The sequence below is a fragment of the Triplophysa rosa genome, linkage group LG4 (assembly GCF_024868665.1).
Source record: "Triplophysa rosa linkage group LG4, Trosa_1v2, whole genome shotgun sequence".
NCBI lineage: Eukaryota > Metazoa > Chordata > Actinopteri > Cypriniformes > Nemacheilidae > Triplophysa > Triplophysa rosa.
In genome coordinates this window covers 375,464-401,919 of record NC_079893.1, presented here as the reverse complement: position 1 = coordinate 401,919, position 26,456 = coordinate 375,464, and the positions used below count along the sequence as shown (strand labels likewise).

General features: G+C 39.6%; 1 long non-coding RNA gene across 3 annotated transcripts; it reads right to left on the bottom strand.

Annotated features, from left to right (window-relative positions):
• Positions 1 to 1,839: 1,839 nt before the first annotated feature.
• LOC130553286 (uncharacterized) lies at positions 1,840 to 7,305 on the bottom strand. Of its 3 annotated transcripts, none has more exons than XR_008962843.1 (3): positions 6,880 to 7,305; positions 6,434 to 6,817; positions 1,840 to 2,844 (listed from the first exon to the last, which is right to left on the bottom strand). It is a non-coding gene; the product is annotated as an uncharacterized LOC130553286 (long non-coding RNA). The 3 variants fall into 3 exon arrangements; XR_008962841.1 differs by having other exon boundaries at positions 1,840 to 2,821; XR_008962842.1 differs by having other exon boundaries at positions 1,840 to 2,790.
• Between the last annotated feature and the right edge of the window lie 19,151 nt (positions 7,306 to 26,456).

The following is a 26,456-nucleotide window of genomic DNA, read 5'->3' as shown; positions in this document are numbered from 1 at the left end:
TGATATTTTCCTTCCAGAGGGGGTTGATAAAATGAGTCAGAAAGACATGACTTCAGCGTTTATCAGCCGTGACATCTACTGTAACTGTATTGTGTGTATGGAGGCCGTGTGTCAATGATGAACCCCATCATTGACACACGGCCCCCTGCATGAGTAACGGATCATGGAGATATTTGGATTTCCACAGTGAAACTTCCAGTAATGCGACTCATTTACTTTTCCAAATGAATTTAGTTTTTACTACAGCAGCAGAAGGATGAGAATGATGATGTTTCATACAGGTTAAAGTGATTCATGTGTGGTTGGTCATTTTACATTTTTTATTTTTTTATTATTCTGCAACGTATTTTTGCAACAAGTTTTGCCATGAAATAGACGTCTGTTTCACTGCATAACTCAAAATTAAACCCAGTGAAGTGAAATGAGAGAGTAAAGTAAAGTATATAGGATATAATCATACATAGTATATATGGTATTCTGTGCAACAGAATATATAAGTCTATTACCATCATCTTACTATGGTACCGTGCAGTTTGGAAGAGAAAGGTTTCTTGTGTTAATAAACCAAACAGCATCATCATAATTCAATTACAATTACATTTTAAATGTATTTCTATAGTGCTATCGTCAATTTTGCATTGTTGCAAAGCAGCTTTACATAAATGATGTTTTAGTACAGGCGGTAGAGACACAAGAAAAACAGTATATAAATAAGAGAAAAATCTAGAAAAATTTGAAATTATATTTACTACAAAATAAGGGAAATTGGAAATTCATTATAGAAAATTGCATTATAAAATTTAATATTATATACATTTTTAATTATATTATTTTGATTACATTATTTAAAACATATTATTGTATTAATTCTATTATTTATTATAGAATTTATATTGTATTAATTACAATAATTTATAGAAATAATATTATATTAATTTGAGAAATTATGAACTTTAGTTAGAAATGATCGTCTACATAGAACATATGGTATTATTGTAGCTTTATAAGATGGACATTACGTTACTAGCTGTAAATGAAATTAAATTCACTGTCTAAAGAAATGATTTCACAGGAATTGGTAAGAAGCCTATTTTACAAGGTTGCTATTTTGCATGGACTCCGTATGTTTATTGGAAAAAAGCAATACTAAAGGCCCACCTCCAAACCTAACCACCATTAGCGACGTACAAATTTATACAAATGAGCCATCTTGTAAAATACTTTCTTTGAGATCATGTTGACTTTACAACAACCACAAGCCCAATGCTAACCTCAAACTACACCACATGCCATGTCACACCGCGCTTTAATGTTTCTATAACTGTTTCCCCGATAACTGAAGTGTGTGTAAAGATGAATAAAATGGGGTTATGGGAAGGTCATAAATTCATTGTGGTCATTTAATGCTGATGTGGCATGTGGTGAATCGAGTCTCAGCAGTTTCTCGAGGTGACTGTGGCCATAAACACAACCGCTAACCATTATTAGTCATGGCTGTGGTCTGATATCTCTAACAAGCCAAAGGCCTGTTTTCTTTTGTCATAATCAAGTCTCGCGTGACTTCCCCGGGCTGATCTCTGATCAGTTTTAGCAGGCGTTTCCTGCTTATGCCGTAGATATACATGCATTCCGCCATGTTGGAATAGTCAACTGAAATGATGCATGCATGATGCGATGCCCTTTAAAAACTGATCTGAGTTCAGCACTGCAGGACGCGGGTGTTTTGTATAGGAGGCATGTCTGAAATGAGACTTTCATAAAGAGGAACTCTTAAATGACACTGTAACTGAAAAGAGAAGTTGAAAAACAGTGAGATAACATTCAATTCAATTCAGTTGTATTTATATAGCGCTTTTCACAATGTGCATTGTTCCAAAGCAGCTTTACAGGAGCAAATAAGAAAAACACAGAAAGGTAAAACACAGCACAGTGCATGGTGTTTATAGACCAAGCAAGATCATTATAATAAATAATAAATCATATCTAATAAATAAATAAATGCAGTCTCCCGGTGAGCAAGCCAACACTGCACTGCTGTGGCGAGGAACCCAAACTCCAATGATGAATAAATGGAGAAAAAAAAACCTCGGGAGAAACCAGGCTCAGCCGGGAGGACCAGATCTCCTCTGACGTGTCATAGCTGCACTCAGTGAACCCGACCAAAGCCACCGAGCAAACGTCAACGAAGAACACGGAGAGCCCACGAGCCGCGACCCAGGAAGCCCCACCCACCGAAACCGCGCAGGTCCAACCCGGTCCCATTCCGCCATCAACAACAGACAACAGAGGAACAACCAGGGAAAAGTAGTAATGGCATAATTAACTTTATTCCTCTGTTGTCCGACATCGACCACAAAACAAGACCAAACCAGACCAGACCCACACAGTCCCAACAAATGAAACGCCCCAAACCACAACCAACAAGCCCCCCCACTCCCCACAAACACCCACCCAGCAACCTCCAATCAAAGTCACTGAGTGCAGCTATAACTTCAAACTGCTGTCGTGTGATGTAAGTTTAGCATTAAATACCAAGTATTGTAAATTTAGCATTAATGTGACAAGTAGTCCATCTTTGCTCTTGGTTGGGGATGGAATTGTCTGAGCTGGGCCGGCCAGATGGTCACTTTTCTCTTGGGTGGTGATGGAATTGCCTTGGATGGAGCTGGGATGGTCAGTCAGTCCGCAGGCTCTCGCAGGAGGATGGCACGGGATTTTCCGATGTAGCTGGCGTAATCTCTAGTTGTGGATGGGCATATGACGTTCTTCTGGGCCTGGCGGAATCTCTCCCTACCTCGGGATGGGCATCCCGAGGTGAGGGCTGAAAGAGAATAATTAGCGTAGCTGCTGTTCATTAACTATGTATTAAGTGAATGCTCGGCTGAAAAGATGTGTCTTTAATCTAGATTTAAATTGGGAGAGTGTGTCACCAATTGTGGTGTGAAGAACCCAAATGCAGGCAGGCAGTAAGGGGTTAACAAGAAATATTTATTTTTACACAAAACACGCAAAACAAAAACCCACAGTGGGGAACAAAACACGATAATAAATGGAGGAAGTAAACAGGCACATAAACTCACTAACCTAAAATACAAAGACTAAGGACCACACTGGAAAACTACAATAGTGTCTGTTAGTTTAAACTCACGGAACAGGAACACACAGCACTAGGCACGGAATCAAGACGAACAGGCATGAATACAATACACGGTACAATCCACAAGCACAGGACAAAGAAACAAGAGGGTATATATAGGGAAGACAGACAAAGGATCACGACACGGGGCAGGTGTGGGTAATAAAACACTCAGGGAAAGATAATGAGGAAACAAGATGGCGGGAACAGAGACGAGACACTGGAGAGAACGTATATTATTGTCAAAAGGACAATAATATGTTTCTCTCCACACATAACCAAAGACTTTGTCATGGCTCTGCTACAGGACCAAGAAAAACATTACTAAATGAAGCAGAGCCATGACAGAGTGTGTCTGACCCTGGAATAGTATCGGGAAGGCTATTCCAGAGTTTAGGTGCTACCTATGAGAAAGCTCTACCCCCTTTGGTGGATTTAGTTATTCTAGGTGTTATCAAAAGTCTGGAGTTTTGAGATCTTAGAGAGCGTGATGGGTTGTAGTGTGGTAGAAGCTCTGTTATGTAGGTAGGGGCTAACCCGTTTAAGGCTTTATAAGTGATTAAAAGAACTTTAAAGTCAATACGATACTTAATGGGTAACCAGTGAGGGGTTGATAACATTGGGGTTATGTGATGGTATTTTCTGGACCTGGTTAGAACTCTGGAAGCTGCGTTCTGAACTAACTGTAGTTTGTTTATTGATGATGCAGGACAACCACTAAGCAGTGCATTACAGTAGTCAAGTCTTGAGGTCACAAATGCATGAATAAGATTCTCTGCATCAGCAACACATAAAATATTTCCTAATTTGGCAACATTTCTAAGTTGAAAGAAGGCTGTTTTGTGAAATTTGAGATGTGATTTTTAAATGACAGGTTGCTGTCTAATATAACGCCTAGGTATTTAACTGTATTTGTTGGAGGAACAGTGCAGCCTTCAACTTGCAGGTTATAATCCAAAATATTCTGCTCACGTGTCTTTGGTCCGATAAGTAATATTTCTGTTTTATTAGAATTTAAAAGAAGGAAATTACAAGTCATCCAATGTTTTATATCTTCGATGCACTCTGCCAATTTGGATGGCTGGAAGGAATCATCTGGTCTTGATGAGATATATAGCTGAGTATCATCTGCATAACAGTTGAAGCTAATTCCATGTTTTCTAATAATGTTTCCAAGGGGCAGCATGTATATGGAGAATAGCAAGGGTTCTAAAACCGATCCCTGAGCTAATCCATAATTTACTTGCGTTAGATTTGATGATTCCCCTTTTAAATGGACAAATTGATGTCTGTCTGATAAGTAAGATCTGAAGCTTTGTAGTGCCTGTCCCTGAATACCGATATAATTGTGTAAGCGATCTAGAAGTATTTTATGGTCTACAGTATCGAACGCAGCACTAAGGTCAAGCAGGACTAGGAGTGAGATGTTACCTTTATCTGATGCTATAAGCAGGTCGTTTGTAATTTTAACGAGCGCAGTTTCAGTACTATGATGCGGTCTAAAGCCTGACTGGAATTTTTCGTGTATGCCATTATTTTGTAAGAAAGAGCCCAACTGAGTGGACACTAATGAAATCAGTCTATAGTTTCCTAGTTCATTGGGGTCTAAGTTTGGTTTCTTGATAAGAGGCTTAATGACGGCCAGTTTAAAGGGTCCTGGGACATGGCCTAGATTAATTGACGAGTTGATAATGTTATAAATGGGCTCAATTGCAACGGGTAATAACTCTTTTAATAATTTAGTTGGTATGGGGTCTAATAAGCAAGTTGTAGGTTTAGATGTTGCAATAAGTTTAATTAAATCTTCCTGTTTTATAGGTGAAAAACACTAGCCTTTCTTTTGGGGCGATGGTTGGTACTAATTTATAGGACAGACTTGGAGGTTGAGTTTTTACTATTTTGTCTTGTATGTTTTCAATTTTCTCTGTAAAAAAAATGATGAAATCATTGCTACCAAGGTGCGGCGGAATACCCAGGTCAGGTGAAGTCTGTTTATTTGTTAGTTTAGCAACTGTACTAAATAAAAACCTTGGATTGTTTTTGTTAGTTTCTATGAGGTTACGGAGGTGCTCAGCCTTTGCTGCTTTTTTAGTGCCTTTTTATAACAGTTTGCACTCTCTTTCCACGCAATTTTAAAGACCTCTAATTGGGTTTGTTTCCATTTGCGCTCCAGTTTACGTGTTTCTCTTTTAAGGGCGCGAGTGGTGCTATTGTACCGTGGAGCTACGTTTTTCTCAATCTTTTTTGACTTCATAGGTGCGACAGCTTCTAATGTATTAGAGAAAATAGTGCCCATGTTGCTGGTCATGTCATCGAGCGATTCTGTATTTACTGGTATGGTTATTAAAGGAGTCAGATCTGGCAAGCTCTTTGCGAAACTATCTTTAGTAGTCGAGGTAATTGTTCTACCCTGTCGATAACGAGTTAAACGGCTGATTTCTGCAGTGCGCAGTGTACATGTTATAAGATAGTGATCAGTGACATCATCGCTTTGAGGTATAATATCTATATTGGTTAGATCGGCACCGTGAGATATAATCAAGTCTAGTGTATGATTAAATCGATGAGTGGGTCCATTGATGTGTTGTGTTACTCCAAAAGAGTGTAGTAGCTCTGTAAACGCCACTGCTAATGCATCGTTAGCACTATCTACGTGGATATTAAAGTCTCCGACAATTAGTACTTTATCAACGTTAACCAATAGGTCTGATAGGAAGTCCGCAAACTCTTTCAGAAAATCAGTGTAGGGACCAGGGGTCTATACACAGTAGCCAACGTAAAAGAAAGCAATGTTTTTTTACTATCAATTGGAAAAATTATGTTCAACGCAAGCACTTCAAATGATTTAAATTTATGCTCCGTTCTCTGAGTTACAGTAAGAAAGTCTCTAAAGATTGTTGCAACACCACCACCTCGACCAACCGGACGTGGCTCATGCATATAACAGTAGCTTGGTGGGGTACACTCATTTAGACCATAATAATCATTTGGTTTAAGCCAGGTTTCGGTAAGGCAAAGTATATCAAAACTGTTGTCTGTGATCATTTCATTTACAATAACTGCCTTTGAATTTAGTGATCTAATATTAAGTAGGCCGGACTTTATGAGTTTGTTTTGGTAGTTTATTATATTGTCTTCAGGTTTAATCACAATCAAACTTTTTCTCTGAGTTTTGGCTATTTTGTTATTTTGTAGTATTATTCGAGGGACAGACACAGTCTCTATGCATTTGGAAGCAGTAACATTTATAACAGATGAGTGGGAGGAACACAGACTATGGTTAAAGTTTTGACTTACCGCTGGGAGACGTAGTCAAACGGTGCGTAGCGTCTTTGAGATGTTGTCAGACAGAAGAACCGCTCCGATGCTGCTGGGGTGCAGGCCGTCAGGGCGGAAGAGCCTAGGTCGCTCCCAGAACAGATCAAAATTATAAACAAAGAGCAGCTTCTGTTCAATACACCATGACATCAACCATTTATTTAGAGAAAATAGTCTACAGAACTTTTCATTCCCTCGTCGGTAGGTAGGAAGCGGCCCTGATACGATGATCCTCGCCGTGGGCGATGCGTTGCGAACCGTCTCGATCAGACTCCTGAAGTCCCTCTACAGGATCACCGACTACCGCATCCTGACGTCATTCACCCCCGCGTGCAGCACGACAGCTCCGACGTTAGCATAGTCCTACAGGATCGCAGAGACATCAAGAACACGGTCACCAGGAAAACAATGAGTGCGCACCTTACCTTTAGTGGAGGAAGTGCGTACGTTCCGGACGATTGAGTCTCCGATGACCACAGCGTTGCATTCCGTCTCGCAGAGGGCGGCAAAGCGGTTTCTGTTCGGGATCTCGAAGACCGGTGGCGGCGGTTAGGTCATCGCTCCAGTCCTGGCTCGCGCCTTTCGCCGTGGGTGTGCCGGTGCAGGAGTGAAGTTCATTTGGGCTGATCGTGTTCTCGAAGCCTGGGCTCTGTGCAGAGAAACACGCGGAGTAGAAGTGGAAGGAGTATTAAAATCGCGATGAAAACTTACCGTGGATTTGCGAGCGTCAGCTCTGGATGTTTCCAGCGCCGTTTTACGTTCTCGCAGCCGTGTCTGCTTCTCTAGTAGATCCTGGATCTGCTTCTCCACAGCCTCCAATTCTGACTGAAGTGCGAACGTTTCCTCATCTGCACTCAGAGGTACAAACACGTCTGAAACATTAGCCATTAGTGATGTAATAATGAGAACAGTGTGTTAAGCAGTAAGCAGGCAGGCTGGGAATGCTAACAGCCTGAGGCTAATAGCGAATGATCCGATAGAAATAAATTATAGGTGCGGTTAAGGATGATTTTTGGTATGGGATATACTTAAGGATAAGTTTTACCCTCGGTGAATAACAATTTAAAACACAAGTCTTAAGATATAACAAGAATAAACAATGTATTAAGAATAAGTTTGAAAGAGCTCCGACTCAAACCACGCGCTCTCAGCAAACAGGAAGTCTCTCAAAGATTTCTAAACCGGAACAGCTGATATAAAAAAATATAAAAAATAAATGGATTACAATGTAAAAGATTATTATTGTGTACATAAAGATAAAAATGCGGGTTTCGGAGAATAATTATTCATGAGAATAATATATTCCACGCCTGTTTGCTACTGTGAGAGTCTTAAAGGGACAGTTCACTCAATAAATAAAAATATTTGTCATTTATTTATGTTTTGTGGAAATGTCCCAGTGGTTTTGTGTTCATACAATGGAGTTCAATGTTGTTTGGATTCCAACGTTCTTCACAATATCTTCTTAAGTGTTCTGCAGAAGAAAGAAAGTCATTCATGAAACTATGTGAGAGCGAGTAAACGATGACAGAATCTTGTTGGTTTCAAATTGATTGATAATTGAAATGTCTGAAAAATATTTTCATAAGTGATCTTCATGGGAACTTGTGGTGAGGTGTGTGGTTTGAGGTGGTGTATTTTATGGTACTAACACACAGGTGCTGTTGGCTTTGTCCTCTTTGCCATCAACCACTTCCACCACAGACCGCCGCTTTCCAGCACTGCGGCCACAGCGGTAGACCTCACAACCACTGGACGACTGATCTCAGATCAGGCCGGCCGTCCCACTGTAACATCAGCTTTAAACTTCAACCTCACAGTGAGTTCATATGTGAAGACTTTGCTCAACCTAGTTACAGAAGTTCCTTTCCTCATCAATAATGCACAGAACGGAGGAAAACAACATGAATAACTCTCATCCACCCGTCATTTTGTCTTTTCTAATTCAAGTCAGCTGTCTCTTTGCTCGCTCTCATGTTTTCAGCCCCACGTAGCCTGATGTTTCACAAAGGATTTGAGGTCTTTTTCTAAGACGTTCTGGCCAAGAGGCACAGAGGAAAATGCTGTTGCTCAGCAGCTGCTCTTTCAGGAGATTTGATGGAGTTGTATAATATCAATTATATTGACTTTTGATCGCAGGTAGGGCAAATCAGTTTGAGACACTGTTCAGATCTCTTCTGAAACATTTGAGAACTGAATTTGAGACTTTAGCTGTGTGCTGTCTCTGTAAAAGTTATTTTAGTTTTTTCTTTTTTCTTTTAGTTTTATTCATATTCATAAAGCTATTTTGTTATTTTATTATTTTTTTCTGTATTGCTGCAGAATTTTATTTTATTTCAGTTTTAGATTTTATTCATTTCCAGAATCCAGTTAATATTTTATTACCTATACATTTAGGCTTCTTTTTTAAGTGCTTTTAGTGTTGCTAAGACAACATGGCTAATTCTCACAAAGTTTTTTTAGTTGTATTCGGGCATATATTTAATTTAATTTAAGTTAATACAATTGTTTTAATAATTTTAGTTTGAGTTTTTTCAGTTTATATTTGTATTTAAAGTGATTTTTTCCCCAGCATGACTGTGTTTAACAATATTGCTTAAAGGGATATAATCTATCGTGAATTACCCAACCTCAAGTTGTTCAAAATTTGTATAAATTTCTTTGTTCTGTTGAATTCAAAGACAGATATTTAAAAGAATGTTAGCAACTGAGATTTCTGCGGTAGTCAAAAAAAAAATGCTAGTCAAAGGTGCCCCAGACTTTGTTTTCCTATCCAAAACATCTTCTTTTGTGTTTAACAACAAATACAACATTTTGTTTCTACTATGGGAGTCAATGGTGCCCTAGAAATCTCAGTTGCTAACATTTTTCCAAATATCTTACTTTGTGTTCAACCGAACAAAGAAATGTATACAGATTTGGAACTATACTTGAGGTTGAGTAAAGTGAAAATGTTGAGACAGAATTTTCATTTTTGGTTGGACTTTCCTTTAAAGCATATGCATATAACAAAGTCGTGACATGAAATATACAAAAAATATGGTTCTTAAAATAAGATAAGAAAAATAAGAAAATATAATATTAAAAAATAACTTAACATGACATTGGACAACATGAGACAAACAAAAACTGTATGTTTAGGATAATGGTGGGCTTTGAGATTCCACACAATTTACTATAATGTGACTGTCTGTGAAATCTACGTATCTAATGATGAGATAAGAACATCAAAGTTTAAACATATAAAGATGATCTTTTCACAGAATGGTCTTTACCTTATGAAAAATAGTTTTTATGTGTGTAGAAAACAGGAAATCATAATAAAATAACTTCAGCTGGGTTTTCACAGACTAAGTCACAAATTCGAATCTCTCTGATTCTCATGCTTGCTCTCCTGCAGAAGTTCTCAGTTCATCTCCGTTGTTCTCGTCTTTCTGAGTGATGGAAGGCCTGAACCTCTTCCAAACGTGATACCGCACACCTGCTAACTGCTTCATTAGCTTGCATTACAGCGTGCTCAGAGGCAACTGTGTGTGTAATTAACCTGTAGCTGCTGTTGGTGTGTGTGTGTGTGTGTGTGAGCGGTAATTAGGCACCTTTGGCAGCGTGGCGATCATGTGTCAGTAGTCTGAGGCGTGGTGTAATTACCGTGTGCATGATCGAGTGTCACATTCGGTGTGTGTGAGAGAGTCGCTCGGTAATTAACATATTTGATCTGCCGGAGGGAGAGAGAGAGAGAGAGAGATTAAACAGGTGGCTCAGGAAAGCACATGGTATCTTTTTACCAAACCACTGAATACAAACACACCCACCTGAACACATCTCTGATGTAAATGAGCACATGCCACACACCTCTATTGCTTTTTCTGACACGGTCATTTCAGATTTTTGTCTTAATTTATTGGATAGAATGTGACACTGACCACTTTTTAACCCACATAGGGGTGCTAGGTAAAGGTTAAAACAAGATAATAAAAACATAAATATAATTATAACACTGACTTTTAAGGTGACATTATGATCAATAGTAAAGAAAAAATATTGATTGTGCATACGGATTCTCAAATGGACACACACACTCTCTCTCTCTTTGTACACTTGGTTGCTCTTCCTTTTTCTTGTTCTTTTTGTTAGACTTCTCCTGTCCGTTTTAAGTCTCCACACTGTCTCATCCGTTCATCTGCTAGTGGGGAGGTGATGAGAAACTCAAGAACTCTTGACCTGAAGCATGTTGTCATACAGTCGTGTTAACTTCTTGTTTCAAAATTCAAAAAATGTTTTTACACAGACGTGACCTCTGCGGACACCTGACTGCGTTTTACTCTCTTTAACAGCTGCAACTGACCAACAGCCAGTGATGTATAAAGTACCTAAAAACAATACTTGAGTAAAAGTACAAATACCTTGCCAGAAAATTACTTTGGTAGAAGTGAAAGTATCCTTTTATGAATGAATTAATGAAAAAACTTTTATTTCGAACATTTTTACATTTTTACATTTTTACATTACAACAAAAATACATTTTTACCTAATAAACAAATCATTAACAAGACAAAATAATCTTAACGTGTACATATCCGAAAAGGAGCAGGAAGAAGCAACTATCTGCTTGTATAATCCTACACCCTTCTCCACTGCTCAAATAAGAACATCCTTTTATCTTTATGATTCTATTACATAAGCTTATCAATTTAAAATAATCACAATTATCTGCATATATTCGTTCTTATCTCTAAATAACTCAAAAATCGAAAAACCCACATAGTTCCATTTATATCCACCATGAAGAAGAATAATGTCCAAAACTAAACCAAACAAAACAATCAACAGCCAAATAATACTTGGACATTGCTTGATCACTGGACTTATTCTATTCCACAACTTCACTCCACATACAGAAATACAAAAACTTTTTAAAGTAGTGCGAACCTTAATGTTTAAAGTTAACTTCCCTCCTAAAATTGTAATTCGCTTCTCTATTAGAAAACAATTTTTGAATATTCCCAGGGAGTAGGTTGTATCTTGCTATACATTACTTGTACAGATTGAAAATGAATCAGATCATTGAACTTTAATGTATTTGAATTTAAAAATAAATAATTTGTGTGAGCTCTAAAACCGGCATTATGAATTAACCTAATTGCTCTTTTTTGTAACAAAAATAATGAAAATTTTATGCTTTTATACATATTACCCCAAACCTCCACACAGTAATTTAAATATATCAGTGCACAATAAAGAATGTGGAGTGATTTGTAGTTCAAAACAATCTTTGCTTTATCTGCCACACTTTTAGAAAATGTATTTTGTACATGATTTATATGAGATTTCCAACTCATTTTATCATCTATTGTCACCCCGAGAAACTTATTTTCAGTAACCCATTCTAGGACTACGACATCAACCTGTATCTGTGCTTGTGTACTCTTTTTTAAATAACCGAATAACATACATTTAGTTTTATTAGTGTTTAATGATAATTTATTACTACCGAACCATCTTTTTAATTTGCCCATTTCTGTAGTTATAGTCTCTACTAGTGTTTTTAAATCCCTCCCAGAACAAAAAAATATTTGTAAAAGCTGCAAATAAAACTAGTTTTACAATATTTGAAACTTTGCAAATATCATTTATATAAAGCAAAAATAATTTTGGGCCCAGTACTGGTGTCACAAACAATATCCAAACATGACGATGAATATTCTCCCAACTTCACAAATTGTCTCCTATCTCTTAAATAACTTTCTAGCCAATACAATACTATCCCCCTGATCCCATATCGTTCCAGTTTTTTTATTAACATGTTATGATTGATCGCTTTTTTAAGATCTATAAATACTCCAACAGCATATTGTTTTTGATCCATAGCTTTTATTGTCATGGCTCTGCTTCATTTAGTCATGTCTTTCTTGGTCTTGTAGCAGAGCCATGGCAAAGCCTTTGGTTATGCGTGGAGAGAAACATATTATTGTCCTTTTGACAATAATATACGTTCTCTCCAGTGTCTCGTCATTGACCCCGCTCCTCTCGTTTCCTTGTTATCCTTCCCTGAGTGTTTGATTAACCACACCTGCCCCATGTCGTTATCCCTCGTTTGTCTTACCTATATATACCCTCTTGTTTCTTTGTCCTGTGCTCGTGTATTACCAACGTATGTTCATGTGCGTGATGTTTGTGCTGCTTCGTGGCATCGTCTTGCCTTGTCCTATCATCTGTTCCCCAAGAGTGAGTTTGTTTGTTCTACCCTGTATTGTTTATATTAGACGTTTGGTTGTGTCGTTTAAGTTTAGTTTTGTCGTTCTTGTTTTCATTTTGCCCCCTCGTGGGAAGTCTTTGTGTTCTGTTTGTTTCTTTGTTTAGTTCCTGTTTTATACCCCCTCGTGGGTTTATGTTTTGTGTTTTTGTATAATAAATACCCTTTGTTAACCCCTTCACTGCTGCCTGCAATTGGGTTCTTCCTCTCGCACCCGATCCATGACATTTTATAATTTCCTCAATATAATCAATCAATGCGAGAGATGTAGAGCTATTTGATCTAAATCCATATTGACTGTCTGAAAGTATTATGTTTATCTAAAAATGTATCTAATCTATCACTAAATATTTTCTCCAAAATTTTAGACAATTGTGGAAGAAGAGAAACAGGCCTGTCATTTGTGAAGCTGCGTTTATCCCCATTTTTATACAGTGGCACCACTTTAGCTATTTTCATTTTGTCTGGGAATTTACCAGTTTGAAAGGATAAATTACAAATGTATGTTATAGGTTTAGAATTCCCTCAATTACCTTTTTCACCATTTTCATATCAAATTCATTGCAGTCAGTAGATGTTTATCAAATATGATCTATTATTTCATTTTCTTCCACCATTGTAAGGAACATTGAGTTGGGATTCCTTTCTATTAAATTCTCGTTCCAATCTCCCCTTGACAATGGTTCAGGGATTTCTTCTGCCAATTTTGGTCCAACACTCACAAAAAATTCTTTAAGGCATATTTTCGAATATGACTCGAGTAAAATAAAAGTATCAGAAAAATATTGTACTTAGGTATCCAAAGTACGTTTTATATTAAATCTACTTAAGTATTTAAAGTAAAGTTTAAGCAAACGTTGTTAATAAAAATGTAATTTTTTTAGCATTAAGATAAAAAATGGTGCTTACATAGAAATGTACAACATTGAAAAGTGTTATCTCAAGCGCAGTAGTTTTATCAGGAACAACATGTTGCCAAATTGCTAAACTATAACAATACAAGTTCAGAAACACCATATTTATAACGTATAACTTTATAAAAGGATAGTTCCCTCCCACCCCCAACATTATCCCCCTAAGAAAACAACTTGGAACAAAATCAGAACAAATCTGTCTGGCCCCTACTTCTTTCTTTCCTTGCAATTCCCTTACAGTAACAACCCAGTCATTTGAGCATTCATTGAAACTGAAAAAAATACTGTTTATGTGATGAAGGACACTGGAGTCAAACAGATTTATTAAATACAGCCACAACACCAAAAAGCATAGAAGTGTAGAGCAGCCACCGAGAGTAAATGTTTGGGGCAAATGGGCAAAATGCTCGAGCGCTCGGCCACAGACCGAGAAATGGGAAGGGAACAAAAATTCTGGGGAAAAATGTTCCAAAAGAAAAACGGGAGGGTGACTGAAGCACTTAATAATCCACAAGAAACTTAAACAGTGTCCAGCCTGCGTGGGTCGGCAGGCAGGAGATACGTTCCACAGCGAGTCTAACTCGGGGAGAGCAGAAATGTAGTCCTCAATAATCCACAGCAGTAAATCCACAAATCAGGTGTGACGTCGAACGAAAGTCCACTTGATTTAGAAAGCAAGACCATTCCTAGAGTGTAGCTCACTCAGTCTGAAATGATCCGTAGGATGAAGAACCCCTCGGCTGAGCAGGGAATCTCCCCGGTAAACGAACCACTCGACTCGACTTGAGTAATCCCCTTGGTGAAATGCCACTGAATAAAGCCAGAGGGAATAGTCTCCAAAACAGGATCAGAGATATCAGGACAGGGTGAACTTAGCACTGGAGCCTGGACAAGACAAGGTGATTAGTATAAGTCTGGACTAGACAAGCCTAACGCTAAGGTGCCAGAGACCGACAGGGAATAAACTCTTAACGGACTGACATCGGACAATGCAAAACACAGGGAATAAGAAGGGCAGAAATCAGAAAGGATAATGAGAGACCAGCCGGGAAAGAGGAAAAACCCAAAGGGGAACCAGGTGAATAGAAAAAATCAATAATGAGCTGAAGATAGCATAACAAGGGGGCAGGGCAGGGCAGGGCAGCACACGCAGACTCCGAGCATATGGCAAGCTGTCAACTGTCAAGTGCTTGACAAAACAAAGACAGAGGACAAGACAGACAAAAACAAGCAGTGCTAGACCAGAGACCTGACAGTTTATCTTTAAAAGAAGCAGCACATTAAAACCTTGGGTTGATTGTATAGCATTAAAACCTTGTGTAGAAATTAACTGCAGAGAGCACCTTTTTGCACTTGCACGTTGAGCTTTAACCAATGATTGGTTCAGCATTGTCAGGTGAATTGTCTATTTCAGTTTCTATGCTTTTATTTTGTAGTAACGAACATGCTTAGGGGAAATGTATCAGAGTAAAACTATACATTTTGTTCAGGAAATGTAGTGGAGTAAAAGTAAAAGTCTGCAGAAATATAAAAACTCAAGTACAGTACATATACTCCCAAAAAATACTTAAGTACTGTACTTCAGTATTTTTACTTTGTTACATTACAACACTGCCAACAGCAACAGTGACCTTTGACCTTATCTCAACCACTGAACCAGGACTCTAATAGGTGGAGACAAAGGGGTACGTACAGTAGGTTGCGGTGCCTTGAAATTAAGATGGAAACTGAAATGCACACATTCAGCATGCTGTGTCCTATTATTTACAGTATTCCACATAAAATCACTTATAAAATATGACACCCAAAACATACATCTACAAACTTTCTTCAGAAGAAATATAAATCAGCATTAGTGTTTAATAGGGTGGTGACAGCATATTTGTTTATTTCTCACTGTGTGTTTTGGGGGTCAAGGGTTTGACAAGGTTCAATCTGATAATTGGCCTCTTGTGAATTAACCGTAGAGGAAGAACAAAACCATTAAGACTCCGATCATTTACTTGAATGCATGTGTGTGTGTGTGTGTGCGTCCGTGTTTTATACACTATGGAAAAGAAAAGGCTCTTATCACAAATATTATATTTGTAGCATTAAAGTCCCTTCAACTGTTTTAAAGGTTTTTTAAAGGGGTCATATGGCGCGAATACATGCTTTTCTATGTCCTTGGCGTTTAATAAATCGCCCATGCATGTATTAGACATGTAAAATTGCAAAAATGAAAGTGTGGGAACAAGATATGCATTCTATGTAAAAGCGAATGCTCACCCAGACCTGCCTGAAACGCCTCGTGTAACCACATCCCCACGAATCTACATTATTTCGTGGTATGACTTGACTAAGACCACCCAAATCTATATGCAAGTAAGGGGGGCGTACTTGTAAATCTCATTGTATTGTCGCCACTGCAGCCATGTCGTGGAGACGCTGTGTGTTTCATTGCGAAAAGAAAGCCTCTTTGTTTGCCCTTCCTAAAGATGAGACAACTAAAAACTAACGGTTACATTTTATTTACAACACTGTTCCAGAACAGTACAATCCGAATATTCAAGTGTGTGCAGCGCATTTCACAGATGATTGCTTCATGAACCTGGGAGAGATCAAGTGCACGAAAGCTTTTGTTAAAAAGTGGGGCAATTCCAACCATTACAACTTCGCAAGGACAGCCTGGCGCTTCAGATTCACAGCCTGTAAGTATATTTTCATTGTAAAAGACTTTGTTACGCACTAACGCGAGTTGAGTTTGTAGTGTGTTTGATTCTTTGTGTGATCTGCAAATGCAGTCACACGCGCAACGTGAAAAAAGACAACATAAGTCCTAATAATCAGTAATTATGTTCCCACTAGAGGCAACAAATGTCGTGTTTATAATGGGGACGTGTTTATTGTCTTTGTTGTGTCGCGACGAGACATGGCATAATACTGGTTGATCACTAACGGCAAATCTTTATAACCTCGTATATAAAAGGTAAAACAGTTTTTAACTATTTAACATAATATTTTTAAAAAAAACTTACCAAGCCTTTAAATCCTGCTCAAGTAGCGCTGGCAAAGTTGATGTATCGGCTTGATCATCTTCATTTTCCAGATCAGATTCGGGCTCGAATTGATAAGGAAAGTACCAATGACATTTTATCACCTGTCAGTACAATTGCTTTGGAACCTGATGTTCTGAATATGGAAAGAGGCGTTACCTTTCTGTCACACGCTTGCAGTATTCGACCAATCACTACGCACTAGTTAACTGGCCAATCATAGCACACCTCGCTTTCAGAGCCATTAGCTTTGTAAAAAATCTGCGCGTTTCAGAGAGGTGGGGCAAAGAGGAGATACAAACATGCACGGTGTGTATGTGGAAAATACAGCGTTTTTTAACCTTAAATCCTGTATACACATTGCATTACATCTTAAACATCCATAATATTCGTTTTAGCCGTGTCATATCACCCCTTTACAGATGGGGGCAGTTGTGGCCTTGTGGTTAGAGAGTCGGACCAGAAGGTCACCGGTTGGACTCTCAGGGCACAGGCTTTAGATCCAAGATGGCGCCGCAGATGGCTGCCTCGGTGTGGAGCTCTCCAGTTGTTTGACTCTTTTTGTTTGTTTGTCCTGTTTTATGTTTATCTAATACAATCAGTTTCACCAGGGATGAACTGCTGAACATTCGGCAGTACACACCACTCAATTTTCTACCAGTTTTTGACTATTTTGATGTTTTACTGGACATTGTAGTTGGCGGTAAACGCTTTAAGATGATTTTTAAGATGTGTTTCATGGAAACCTGGCTGAATGAAACCATCCCGGACAATGCGTTACATCTGTCGGGCTTCCTGCTGTTCAGAGCGGATCGCGACACGGAATCAACAGGGAAATCACGTGGTGGTGGAACGTGCTTTTACATCAACGAAAGGAGGTGTACAGATGTAACAGCGTTAAAGAAGATGTGCTGTCCTGATGTAGAAGTGCTCTTCATTAACTGTAAGCCTTTCTACTCACCGCAGGAGTTTTCCTCGTTCATTCTTGTAAGTGTTTACTGGCTGATCAGATCGCAGACACAGAACAACAACACCCTGACTCTGTTATAATCATTCTCAGAGACTTTAATAAAGCAAAAATCACATGTGAACTGCCAAAATTCACACAACACATTACATGCCCCACCAGAGACAGTAATATTTTGGACCACTGCTATACCACAATAAAGGATGCATATCGCTCTGTCCCCAGAGCAGCTTTAGGACTCTCTGACCACTACCTGGTTCATCTTCTCCCAACATACAGACAAAAACTTAAATCTGGTAAGCCAGTAATAAGGACTGTAAAGAGAGGGACCAACGAAGCAGAGCGGTTCTTAAAAGCCTGCTTCGACTGCACTGATTGGAGTATTTTTGAAGCTGCTGCCACCGATCTGGATGAGCTCACAGAGATTGTAACATCATACATCAGTTTCTGTGAGGACATGTGCATTCCTACCAGGACATATTTAACATATAACAATGACAAACCATGATTCACACCAAAACTCAGACAGATTCGCCAGGCCAAAGAGGATGCCTACAGGAGTGGGGACAAAATCTTGTACAATCAGGCCAACACAAGTGGCTAAGAAGAGCTACACTAAAAAGCTGTAAAACCAGTTTTCAGCAAACGACCCTGTCTCGGTGTGGAAAGGCCTGAAAGACATTACAAACTACAAGACACCATCCCCACAGCACTGAGGCAAATCAACAGCTTGCTGATGACCTGAATGAGTTTTACTGTAGATTTGAAACTCCCGGTCTCACACCCCACACTGACCACCTCTCTACATAACCATCAACACCTCCAGCTACCCCCCTCTCCTCCCCTTCTGCACTTTAGATCAGTGAAGATAATGTGTGTCAGGTCTTTAGGAAACAAAAGAGAAGGAAAGCACCAGGCCCAGACGGTGTTTCACCAACCTGTCTGAAATCCTGTGCTGACCAGCTGGGCCCCATTTTTTCACAGATCTTCAACAGATCACTGGAGCTGTGCAAAGTCCCTTCCTGCTTCAAATTCAACTCAACTCAACTCAACTTTATTTATATAGCGCTTTTTACAATTTTCATTGTTACAAAGCAGCTGTACATAAGACATATTGACTATAAGCAAAACAATTAAAGTTGTACCTGCAAAAACAAGAAAATGTTGAAAACACAGAAGATACACCCACATACAAAACACTCCACACACACAATATGCACACGTACTAACACACATAGACATAGACACACACACACGGACGCGCACGCACACACACACGTACGCAGACAAGTACGCGCACACACACGCTCAGTGAGAGCACACATTTAAGATAAAGGAGAGAGAAGCACAGGTCAAATATAACAGACTATAAATTCCTATATGCAATATTAATTAAGTAAAACTTTAAAATTCTAAAGCAGCCCCCCGGCCAGGCAGATGCAAAACAGTATGCAAACGGTGGCGAGGAACCCAAAACTCTAATCGAGAAAAAAAACCTCAGGAGAACCCAGGCCCAACCAGGGGATTCCAGTTCCCCTCTGGCAAAAGCTGCTGCCTCTGCACAAGCTCCAGAGAGCTTGCACAACAAGGCTAAATAAAATAAATAAACTTACTAATAAGGTAAATTATAGTTTAAGATTATCATTCATAATCTAATAGCATTTGAAATTGTGTGGTGAAGACGTGTCAGGTGACCGCGTCCTTCTTTATCCAGCTCTATTATCTCAGCTCTTGTCAGGTCGCCGCTTCCCATTCTCCGCTCTACCATCAGGTCAGGCCATGAAGACGTGTCAGGTGACCGCGTCCTTCTTTATCCAGCTCTATCATCTCAGCTCTTGTCAGGTCGCCGCTTCCCATTCTCCGCTCTACCATCAGGTCAGGCCATGAACTGCATCCTGCTCGCTGTGGTAACCTTGGAACAATGAGACAAGACTGGCTGAGAGTAGAGTACTGTTCTGCACTCTTTGATGCAACACGTACATCAGTTGTGTTTTTGGTTCCGGTTGATCTAACTAATGCAGCCTAAACCCTCAGAGGATTTATATTATGGAAGAGTAGTGTATGCAAGATTAAAAAGATGCGTCTTTAGTCTAGATTTAAACTGACCGTGTGTGTCTGCCTCCCGGACAGTGCAGGGAAGACTATTCCAAAGTTTAGGCGCTAGATAGGAAAAGGATCTACCACCTGCACTTGATTTTGAAATTCTAGGAAGGTTGACAGAACCGGGCTAATATGTTCATACATTTTTGTATGTGTAAGAACTCGAGCTGCCGCGTTTTGGACCAGTTGGAGTTTTTTGTAATAAGCCTCAAATGCTCCACCATTATTCCCATCCCAAAGAAATCCAAATCACAGGACTTAATGATTACAGACCCGTTGCCTTAACATCTGTGGCCATGAAGTCATTTGAAAGATTCCTTGGTCTGTAGAGATGTTGTAGGGTATAATGCAGTCCCATGTTGACTGCATCATCCACAGACCTGTTTGCTCGGTAAGCAAACTGTAGCGGGTCCAGCAAAGGTCCCGCGATGTCTTTCAGGTAAGCCAACACCAGTCATGCAAGAATCCTGTTTGTGGACTTCAGTTCAGCCTTTAACACCATCGTCCCAACACTCCTCCAGACCAAACTAAACCAGTTCTCTGTTCCTAGTTCTGTCTGTCAATGGATCACCAGCTTTCTGACAGACAGTCAACAGCCGTACCATCAGCACTGGTGCCCCCGAGGGATGTGTGCTCTCCCCACTGCTCTTCTACCTGTACACCAACGACTGCACCTCTACTGACCCCTCTGTCAAGCTCCTGAAGTTCGCAGACGACACTACGGTTATTGGCCTCATCCAGGACGGTGACGAGTCTGCTTACAGAAGTGAGGTTGAGCAGCTGGCTGTCTGGTGCAGTCATAACAAACTGGAGCTAAACACCTTAAAAACAGTGGAGATGATAGTGGACTTTAGGAGAAACACCCTGGCACTCCCCCCACTCAGCATCATGAACAGTCATTCAGTCATTCAGGTTCCTGGGCACCACCATCTCACAGGACCTAAAGTGGGACATTCACATTGACTCTATTGTCGAAAAGGCCCAGCAGAGGCTGTACTTCCTTCGCCAGCTGAGGAAGTTCAACCTGCCACAGGAGCTGCTCTTACAGTTCTACTCAGCTGTCATTGAATCCGTCCTCTACACTTCCATAACTGTCTGGTTTGGCTCAGCTGGAAAAACGGACCTCCGAAGACTACAACGGATAGTCCGGACTGCTGGGCGAATCACTGGCACAACCCTCCCCAATCTACAAGAACTGTACTCATCCAGAGTGAGTAAAAGAACTCGCAAAATCACTCTGGACCCTTCACACCGCGCACACTTTCTCTTTGAACTGCTGCCGTCTGGTCGGCGCTACAGAGCACTGGGCGAGCACCAAAACAGTCAGACATAGGAAAAGTTTCTTCCCTCAGGCCATCTACCTCATGAACAGTTAAATGTTCTACTGTGCAATAAAAACACATGCAATACACAACTATATACTTATATTTATTATACATGTGTTGTTGATATAATATTCAGCTATCCACATTCCCCTGCATAACTTGTATATAACAGTATAATTTGTATATAGCACATCTGTACATCCAATATAACGTTACTGTCTATTGTCCTTTTGTCTAATATTGTCCTTTCTGTCAAATGTGTATTGTCTCTCATATTTATTTTTTACCTGTGCCTTGTCACTTTTTTAACCTGTATGTGCACTGCAAGCTCCTGTCACTAAGACAAATTCCTTGTGTGTCCAAGCACACTTGGCAATAAAGCTCTTTCTGATTCTGATTCTGATAACCCCGTTTGCTCCCCGGGCGCTGCAGTGATAGCTGCCCACTGCTCCGGGTGTGTGTGTTCACGACTTGCTGTGCGTGTGTTCACTACTCACTGGATGGGTAAACGCAGAGGTCACATTTCGGTTGACAAATAGGTCACTTTCACTTTATTTCATTTATAAACACAAATAACATGTTTGTTTGTTTGTTTTTTGAGAGGATGTCGGTATTGCTCAGAGGTTGCTTTTTCATAGCTCCGGAGATTTGATGGAGTTCTCAGTTGTCTTTCATTTCAAGTCTTATCAACTTTGTCTCAGATGTTTCTGCTAAAATTGCTAAAGATAAATAAAAACAAACAATTGAGACTAATTGTTCATATACATGAAGAGTATGGAGGTGTAAAATAAATGTATATTGTAGACGGTGCTGATGCAAGACATCTGGGGGCCCTAAGCAAACTTTTGAGGGGGCCTTGTACTAATAGTTAAAATGACATATAAACATAACCGTAAACTATAAGAAATAATAAAACAATTAACACACTTAAACAAATGAAGACTAAAAGTTTAAATGGCAGTATGGATTACGTATAAAAGTAAATTCAAATTTTGATTGACATGTAAATAATTCTTAACCTAAAGTAACACGTGGCTCTGGAACCATCTAGCAGTCAATAAAACTATGAGATGCAAACATTGTCACGAGTGTGGAGGAAAGAACCCAATAGCAGGCAGGCAGTGGCAATGAAGGGGTTAACAAATGATTTATTTAACAAAACAAAGGAACAAAACAAAACACCCACAATGGGGGATAACTGAACTAAGGCAGGGAACAAACGGGTGCTCACCAAGGGGTAGACAGACGAGACAAGGCAGACTGGGTGACAGACAAGACAAGGCAAGGCAGAACAGAGAAAATAAAATCAGGAGCAGACATGACAAGGTAACCATGGGATCGGGGTGAGACAATAAAAATAACAAACAAGGGAGGGGGGAGGGGCCAAACACTGGCTCATGGAGAAGCTGCCAAGGATGAGGAGGATGGCGTGGCGATGCCCACAACCCCGATCTGCAGGGGACCGTCCTTGGGGATAGCCGCCAGCCCCGTGAGAGGCTCCGCCATGGACATTCCCTTGGGCTCCTCACGATTCATTGCGAGTTCGACCTGGTCCACGAAGCCCAGGTGTCTCAACCAGCGCATCTCAGCTGACTCAAAGGGTTCATCGAGGCAGCTGTTGAAGATTACCTTCAACTCTGCCTCGGTGAACCCTGAGTAGCGCGCGGTGGACAGGAAGTCCATGGCGAAGTCCTTCACAGGGGTCCCCCTCTGGCGGAAGCCAAACAGGACGTGAGCCTGGCGGCTCCTGTACGCCTCATTCGACTCCATGCCGCCCGCTGGGTTCTTAGGTGGCTCATGGATTCTGTCACGAGTGTGGAGGAAAGAACCCAATAGCAGGCAGGCAGTGGCAATGAAGGGGTTAACAAATGATTTATTTAACAAAACAAAGGAACAAAACAAAACAACCACGATGGGGGATAACTGAACTAAGGCAGGGAACAAACGGGATCACACTCGACAAGAACAATACAAAAACAACAAACTGATATAACTAACTTACTTAGACTTGACTTGGCAACACAGAGCACATTGTCACAACGTAATACACGAGGCACAAGCGGACACGCATACAATCCAAACACAGTACACAGAACAATCCACGAGCAATCACGACAATGAAACAAGAGGGCATTAAATAGGAGAGACAAACGAGGGATAATTACACAGGGCAGGTGAGGAACATTAGACACGAGAGGAAAGCAATACAAGAAACGAGAGGGCGGGGCTAATGACAAGACATGAGAAAACACATGAGATGTCAAAAAACAAACATCTCATGGCTTTCTCACATATAACGTAAGGCTTTGCCATGGCTCTGCTACAGGACCAAGAAAAACATGACTAAAGGAAGCAGAGCCATGACAAACATTGTGTTTTTACTACCAAATGAGCGATTTACTAACAAAAATGAAGCATGATACATACAGTTTACTCAAGAAAGCTAAGCATGCAAAAACACATCAATATTCTCTAAATGTGATGGCACAAACTAAAAATGTCCTATTATCATGGACAAACCAAATGCAGTGGACAAATACTGAATTTGTAAATCCACTTGTTTTGTAAGTAATTCATTGCATAATTTGGCAAAACTAAGACTTTAAAATAGTACGAAACACATGCCTTCTTGTTCTATTGCTTCACGTTGTTGCCGTTTTTTACTTTCTGTCCGCTCCAGATGGGTAGCTCCGTTTTAAAGCCATGGCCATATGTAAAGATGCATATCAGCACATCACGTGCATTTCATTACCTGCCGGCCATTGCATGATGTCTGAGTATGTAATTAAGTAAATTAGGTATTAAAATAAATTTCGAAATAATTCCTCTAAAGTTAAATCTGCAAGTTATAAAAAGAATGTCTTGTTTACAGTAGTGTTTTTGAGTCGGTACTCAAGGGGGCCTCCTGGTATTGCAGGGCCCTACACAACTTGCTAACCCATCATTGGGTCAAAAATAGAGAAACCCAATTGTTGGGTTAAATTAACCCCAAAAAATGTTTATATTTGACCCAACAATAGGTTAAAACAACACAACATTTTGGGTTGAAACATCCTAGCATATGTTAATTTGTAAACCAAAGGTTTGGTTTGTCCATTTCTGTAAATATTTCTTGAAAGATAAAAGAGAGTTTGAGTGTTTTATTGAAAGTTGGTGCAGAATAAGTAAAGGAAGCGTTTGTGTTTTATCACCTTTCATTTTACCTTCGCTGCAGTAGGACTCTTAGAGGTCGCTAATGTTTCCTCCTAACGGGGAACAAACGACCGTCCGGCCCCCGCATGAGCCACTTGCTAAAGCCGAAGGGCCCCTGAGGGACAATCAGAGAGGTTACAAATCTATTTGCACACATCACCAGCCTTTTCAGCGCTAGTCTTTAAACAGATCAACACACACGCCCACTACAGTAAAATTGACAGTGTGTGTCGTTATTATATCATTCTTAAAGACAGATGACGGCCTCAAACCGCAGCGTTTGTAAATCATTAATGGTGCGAAATGGACGATTTCCAGCTTTTAATAGGGGAGGTGGATATGATAGGAAGTTCCGTGTAATTGTTGATGTGAAAACTTTCCTAATACTAAAACAAACCGTCAGGCGTTCTGATTTAATAACATCCAAATGATAGATCACGATTGACATCTCTTTAATGTACTTATTCTTTAACCTAGAAAGTAATGATGTTAAATCAAATGAGACTTTTGCTCACATCTCTTGCTTCTCAAACCCACCTGAAGGAATAAGATCTCAATAATTTCTCTCAAATCTCAGATCTCTCAAATGTTCTTCTTTCCTACAGCAATAAAATATTAATCAAATGAACACTTTTGCTCCAGTCTGTCTCATATGTCACCACTGGAAGAGATCTCAACAATGGTACAAACTGAGCTCAGATTTAGTCCCCTGATCCATGCGAAGCAGAATTTGAGCAATTCAAACTTTATTTGGGTAAACTTGGTCTTGAAAGTTTACTTTTTTGTCCTCATTTGAACTTTTCAGCATGTTTTGATATTTGTTTATGATGTTTATTTATTTGAATTACTGAAACGGACAGTAGCTGTTAAAGGTTTGATGGGCTGTCTGACACAGCCGAGGTCAAAACCTTCGGTCATGCAGTGTGCCTCTTATACTCCACTAATTAACAGATCATACATCCGTAGATAATGTGCAGTTCATTACTGCTTGAGCTGCAGAATCGCTCATGAGGAAAAACAATGGAGGGTGGGTGAGTTTGTGTGAATTAATCATGAAAATAGGGTAATTTAAATGATTTGAGCGATAACTTTGAATTGTATTTGGTTCTTCAGAGTGAAATAAAAGGTTGAGTTTGAGATCCAGTGTTTGGCAGGCTGTTTTTAGTCTTTATGAAAATTATGCATGGTTTTACTATAGTAAGTGGGAGTGTAGCAACCATGTTTGTTTTTGTGGGAATTTGTTACTGTTGTATATCCATAGTTCACTTCAAATACCAACTGTAGTAACAATGTTTTTTTGGTGGGTTAATTACCATTTTTGTAACCATTATTTTCTACAATACCTTGGTTTTAGTATAGTAAAAGTGTATTAACCATGTTTTTTAGAGGGCTTACCATTTTTCAACATACATTTTCTACCATAATTAAGTTTTTTTGGTGGGTTGATTACCATTTTTTATAATCACAGCTTTACTACAAATACTGTGGTTTTACTATAGTAGAAGTTTAGTAACCTTGTTCTTTGGTGGTTTGTTTACAATTTTTGTAAAAATACCATGGTTTTACTATAGTAAAAGTGTAGTTACCCTGTTCTTTTTTTGGTCGATTTTTAAAACAAAAAACTTACTGCTAAATTTTAAACTGCTAGTGTGCAAAAAAATACCATATAATTTCATAGTAAATTCTGTCACGGTCCTACCTTCCTGTTTATGAATTTCTAGTCGTGTGGCAGGATCGGGACAGAGCCCTTAGGTTTTATGTGAGAAAGCCATGAGTTGTTTGTGTTCTTTACTTCTCATGTGTTTTCTCGTATCTCGTCAGTGGCCCCGCCCCTCTCGTTTCGTGTATTGCCTCCCTGCCGTGTCTAATGTTTCCCACCTGCCCTGTGTCATTATCCCTTGTTTGTCTTGCCTTTAAAATGCCCTCATGTTTCTTTGTCTTGTGCTCTTGGATTGTGTATCTGTGCTAGTGTTACACGGCTAGCGTTTGTATTCGGTGTTTATATTATTCTTATTATTTGGACCTTGTTTTGTCTTGCCCCCTCGTGGGAAGTTTTTGTTTTATTGTATTTGCCTCTGTTTAGTTTTTCCCCCTCGTGGGTGTTTCATTTGTTATCAAAGTTTTGTGTTAACCCCGTCATTCCTGCCTGCAATTGGGTTCTTTCCGGCCACGCTAGTCGTGACAAAATTCAAAGTATATACTTTTTAGTGCAGTAC